Here is a 6,131-nt window from a genome sequence, read left to right as displayed (position 1 = left end):
TGGAGCATGTGCGAGGCTGACGTAGCGCATTTCGGTCGCATATTGTTGTCGTGACCTTGTCAACGAGTACGAATAAGAGTTGGAGAGTACTCAAATATTAAACAATGTAGTCAAAAGAAGAGCAAAGAGCCAATAATGTAGCAAAGAACTTTAATTTAAATTAAATCATAAAATTTATATAAATGGATCATATAGAGGATATCATTCTGTAAAACAATATTAATAGCATCAATCAAATTGTTTTGTTGGAACTTCGGATGACACAAAATCTTATTCACAATTTCATAAATTACATCTCTTTTATGACAAAGCGGATGGTGTGAGAGAAATTAAGGAATCTATCAGAAGGTTGCTTTATGGTATACATCGAAAATAAGATTCCGTTCTTCAATAATCAACTTGATATCTAAAAACTTATTTTTCCAGAATATTGTTTCACTCCAGAATATTGACTACTTTGATTTTCGATAAAAATGACTTGCAGCGTACTACACGAAATGAAGAATACGGGATTAAAAATTATAATAAGTTTTGTAATACCACGTAGGGGAGACCGGGGCTAATAGACTCATTTTTTAGTTTCGAATTTTTACAGACAAAATTAAGAGACTTATCAAAAAAATGAATTCTATACCAGTTATTACATATATTTGACTACCTAATAATATTTTAATAATAAGGGGAAACTGATAAATATGAAAAAAATGCATTTTTCTAATGCATTCCGTCTGATTCAACTAGCCCCGGGACCGGGGTAATTCGACTAAGATTATTAAAATAAAGATTAATGTATTTTAAGCTACATCTTTGGTTACATATTAATAAAACTTTTATAAAAATATATTTTAAACACAAACATTTGCTTCGCAGGACAAAACAATACTTCTTTTTGCAAAATTTGTTCATTTCGTGCAAAAACATGTCGAATAAGCCTAGGTTTTGGACATGAGGGAACTAAATTTATGACATTTACCACTGAGGAAAATCATTTTAAAGGAATAAAATTTTGAGTAAGTACTATAAGAGTCACTAAATGATTCATACAGTTTCATGCTATAGTTAGCTATAGATAGTTTCTACTCTTCCCATCCGTTCATTTTTTAAAAACATTAACAATATACGACAACAAAGACACATAAACAAAAAAAATCTGTTGGATTTTACTAAGTAAGAACTACACTTACTATTTAAGTAGAAATCAAATATTTCAAACAATCATATACGATTGTAAAACAAAAATTTTAAGAATAAAAATATTTACTTAGGTGTACGATTTTTTTAAATTGTGGCAAAACTTCTATCATAGATATGTTTACAACAAGATGTTACAGCAGACTTTAACGGCAATCGCTGCTGCATGCTCAGACATGTTTACGCGTGTCTCGCATGTTTTGTTTTTAATGTAGCCTCGATTATTCTATTTATCCCTATATTCAACTGATCCCGGTCTCCCCTATATTTTTGATTTATAACGATGTTTAAATATTACGTCACGTTGAAAATGACTCGATCGGAATCAAAACGTTTGTTTTTGTCAATTGTATTATAATTGTTATATGAATTTTATGATTTAATTTAAATTAAAGTTCTTTGCTACATTACTGACTCTTTACACTTCTTTTGACTACATTGTTTTATACTTACAGAGCCTTATTACTATTTATTAATTTCATTCAAATATATTTGTTACTTTCTATTGTTACTAATTACTATGTGATTTATTGCCGCCGCCCATTCGCTTCTCCTCTATCCTCGACTGCGAATCGCTCCCTCTGTCATTTCCGAGGCTGAGCTGCCGGTTACAAGAACCATCGCAGTTCTGTAAAAAATCGCGTAGAGAATCTCCCGAGTAATTTCGATAAAGAGTGGCACGCTCACTCATGCCTGGCGTCCAACTATCCGAAACCGATACCTTGCGTGGCCCTCAGGAGTGGCATAAGGACATGTTTTCTGCCGTGTTTCCTTAAAGACAGACGAATGTCGTAAAGACGGGAATTTTACTGAGTCGAGAGAAAATTAGCTGCGAACAGATGACGAAGTTGCGCCACGTTTGTGAGTGCGGTATAAATAGCTACTAATAAGATAGATATAGCGACGCTTAATATAGCAATACTTGTATTAAGTAGAAAAATGAATTGTTCTACAGAGGTTGATTGGATAGAGGCAAAAAGGGTAATTCGTTATTTAGAAGGCACTAAAGACTTAAAATTAACATTAAGTACGAAATTGAAGGAAGGACAGAATATTCTACAAGGTTATTCGGATTGAGCGCAAGATGTTGAGGAAATTCAATAGTATTAAACAATCTATTTAAGTTTAACGGAGAAAACAGTAAGCATGCAGAAAGCAGTCGTGTGTGGTTCTGTCCTCAACGGAAGCAGAATACGTCGTCCTTTCAGAAGTTTATCAGGAAGCAGTATGGTTGAGAAATTTGCTAAGAGATTTTAACGAAGAACAATTACAACCTACTGTAATATTCAAAGATAACCAGAGCTATTAAATTAATGAATAAGGACAAATATAGTAAGCGAACAAAACAGTATTATAGTTAGTACTAAATATAGTTACGTAAAAAACTTAAGCGATACCGGCGTTACTAAGTACGTATATTGCCCGACTGAAAAAATGATTGCGAATATTTTAATCAAACTCCTTGAGCGAGTGAGACTAACTAATTTAAGACAACGAGGAGGCTTGGGTAATCAATAGAGAGTTGTCGTTGAGTGGGGGAGTGTTAGAAGGCAACACAACTTTGTTTTTAAGTTTGGCGCGAATGGAAAGTCACTAGATGCGAGCACGCGTAGACGCGTTGCGTCGATTGATGTTGTGTAATTCCTTTTTTTCTGTGCGCTTTCGAGCGCTCTCTCTGATTTTTTTTTGATTAACATACGGGTTTTTTCTTGTGGTGCACATTGGGTAATATTATATCTCGTAATATTATATCTCCCGAAATGTAAAAAATTGTCAAATAGTTGTGAGATTCATACGTGACTTATTAGACAATTTTTTACATTTCCTTCTGATGGAAGAAACCATCACCTTCCCGCGGTTCATCGAGTAGTAATATATATGGACATTAATATTGATTTATTATTCAAGAATGTTTATAAAAGATATGTAACACACTTGTTAATTATTAATATTGCATGTACAGTTGTGTTTTGTTGAACAATTTTGATTTGTAATATATGTAAATGAGTGAAAATGTATAAAATAGTTCAACATTTGATTCCTGTTCACGTTCTTGGCAAAGAGTGGGTTCCTTATTTCCCAAATTTTCAATTTTATAGTGCTTTTTCATTTATTTTTCTGCGTTAGTTCTTCAACTACAATTTGTATAAATTTTATGAAAGGCTGGAATCAAGAAAAAGGGCATAAGTACCTATGGCTGAAGAAAATTTGAAACTTATTTAAAAACTTATTTAAAAAAGCACAGTAAGAGATTCATTTTGTGAGCGTGAACTGGGATTAATTTGTAATATACACGAATATATGAGTTCTCGCATAATTGTCAAATAAAAATTGAAACATTATATCCCTGAATATATGTATCAAAAAATTGAAAAAAGATATTAGATGTAATAAAGATATTAGAGAAGAAAAAGAACAGTTTATAAAGTTTATTTTAAGATAAAAAAGAATTATAATGTTTTTTAAACGTGAAGTTCATAGACTTTCGAGTATACGCACAGAATTTGTTTGGTACAACATTTGTATCGATATCTGTAATACATATTGTTTTAAAATTAAAAAAATTAGTACTTCGCAATAAAAGAAAATAAAATATCGTAATTAGTATTAAGTAACACATTCTAAATGCTATTCTTGGAATGCTGTTATAGACGGAATTTTTTTGGTAGAACATTTAGTTGATACCCGGGTAGCATTCAGGTGGGAATCTGAACATAATCCTAAAGGTATTAATTAAGTTAAGACATTCTTAATGACCAGAACACATACATTTTAGTAAATAAAGATCCTACTAACAAAATTACAACGGAAATTAGCAATTTATTAAAAAATTGGAAAAACAAGGGGTACATTGACCTAAATATGTATAAAAAATTATATTTCGGACGGCGAACTCCCGAGTTCCTATGGACTGCCAAAAATTCATAAGGAAGGTCATCCGCTAAGAATAATTGTTAGTTGCATAAACAGTGCCTTTTATCCATTATGCTTGACTTCCATTATTAAGGCTCTTATTGTTTATAAGAAAATTATTTTTGTTTACGCGAGTGACGAATGACCCAGACGCGATCCGTATCGGATGCAGCTTGAACACGAGACGTCTGGGCGTGACACCATTGACTCAAGCGCGCAAGCATACTTTTGCCCTTTTCTTTGTAATGTTTCAATTGTTAAATAATTACACCTTTTAAATATATATGATGATAATAAAATTGACAAGTTTTCTTCACAAAGTCGCGTTTGATTGATTTCGGCTTATTTATTTCGAAGAAATAATCATTTAGTTTCAATTCCCGTTGATCACCATGTTTGCGGAATTATTTATCAAATAATATTAACTGTGGGTGCTTTCCGTTTCATGCATATTGCATATGTTATCTTTATAGTTCATCAAATGTAAACAAAGTTAAATGGAACATCGTGCGCATTGTGTGAAACAGAATGTATTATCATCTATGTGCTATCAGGTACTTATTACAAAGTAAAATAACATACAGAAATTCAAATTAACCCATTGCAATAACTTCTATATATTACATTGACAGACAAGAGAAGATGTTTTCTCGTTATGACACATATCATTTCGTTCCATTTTACTACAGGATACAACACGTATAATATAAAAGAATACAGCATATTCACTCGATCTATATTGATTAGCACAATTATTGAACTGCTGGAGTGCTAAGGTTAATAAAAATTCTGATAATATTGCGTCTATCTAAACGCGATCTAATAAATCCATCTGAAAAGTTGGAATTTTTAATCCTTTTTTATAATATAATACAATATATTGTAATATGATTCCCCCTTATGATATAGAACTAAACGGTCTAATTGTAAAATTTTGAATTTGTCATAACAAAAATTCTGTTTGGTTTAACTAAAATGCATTTAATGAGAGAGAGAGAGAGAGAGAGAGAGAGAGAGAGAGAGAGAGAGAGAGAAAGTATTTAATATATCTATTTATTTGAAATATACTTATGTTAAGTTACATTAATTTATTTGAACTTAGTATAATTATTTGATAATCAATGTATATGTAGTTGTAATTATTTAACGTATATACTTATTTAAAGTACTGATTTTACTTATTTTTTACATGATTGATCTTACATTTATAAATTTTAAATAATTTTAAAGAAAATACTTGATACACAGAATACTTGAGACATTTTGTTTTATAATTTTAATTTTTTAAATTTATTATTCACTTGTATACATCAACTTTCAAATAAATGATAAAGTATTATTTAACTTAATGAACCAGTCTTTATATAGTATTTCTGAAAATATCAGAGAAGCCGTAATAACATCTTATATAATATTACATACACATTGTTAGTAAACAAGGTTCAAACATCGTATATGTCCAGTTTTAAATTTATAAATTACCAATGTGATAATTAATACACAAAATATAATAATAATTGTACATAATATAATGATTTTCGATTATGGACATCAGGGTTTATTCCGCAATATTCAAAGAAATCATGAACTTTAGATTTCTGCTACATCCGTATGAGTATTAGGAGTATTAGGTAGAGCAGTCCATTTTGTTCATTTGTTCCGATAATCTTGAAGTGCTTGCCGGGGATTTATATTCATATATACAATGTCACTTTAAAAAAAATAGAAAAAGTAATAGAGTTATTAACATCTAGTGTTACAATTATATTGCCGGATTAATAAGCGAAACATGTTATTTTTAATGAATTTAAATTATTAGTAATTTTATCAATATTTAAATTTAATATTTAAATTTAATATTTGTAGTTTATTAATATGTTGCATACGTAAAACAAATCATTGTATTTATTTATGGAAAAGAAATTATTATGCTATGTCAGATAAAATCGAATAACGTTCAGCTCTATGAGGGCAAGTCAATAAGTTCTTAGAAAATTTGTCAGAGGGCACTTGCAGTGTCATATCAC

At 30.3% G+C, this 6,131-nt stretch overlaps 1 long non-coding RNA gene across 1 annotated transcript; it reads left to right on the top strand.

Moving 5' to 3' along the window:
- Window positions 1-310: 310 nt before the first annotated feature.
- LOC147908343 (uncharacterized) lies at window positions 311-4,424 on the top strand. The gene is made up of 2 exons (XR_015546458.1): window positions 311-2,052; window positions 2,147-4,424. It is a non-coding gene; the product is annotated as an uncharacterized LOC147908343 (long non-coding RNA).
- Window positions 4,425-6,131: the final 1,707 nt, after the last annotated feature.

This window comes from Acromyrmex echinatior, chromosome 10, assembly GCF_024713525.1.
Source record: "Acromyrmex echinatior isolate Ae372 chromosome 10, ASM2471352v2, whole genome shotgun sequence".
Classification (NCBI taxonomy): domain Eukaryota; kingdom Metazoa; phylum Arthropoda; class Insecta; order Hymenoptera; family Formicidae; genus Acromyrmex; species Acromyrmex echinatior.
This window is presented reverse-complemented; position numbering and strand designations above follow the sequence as displayed.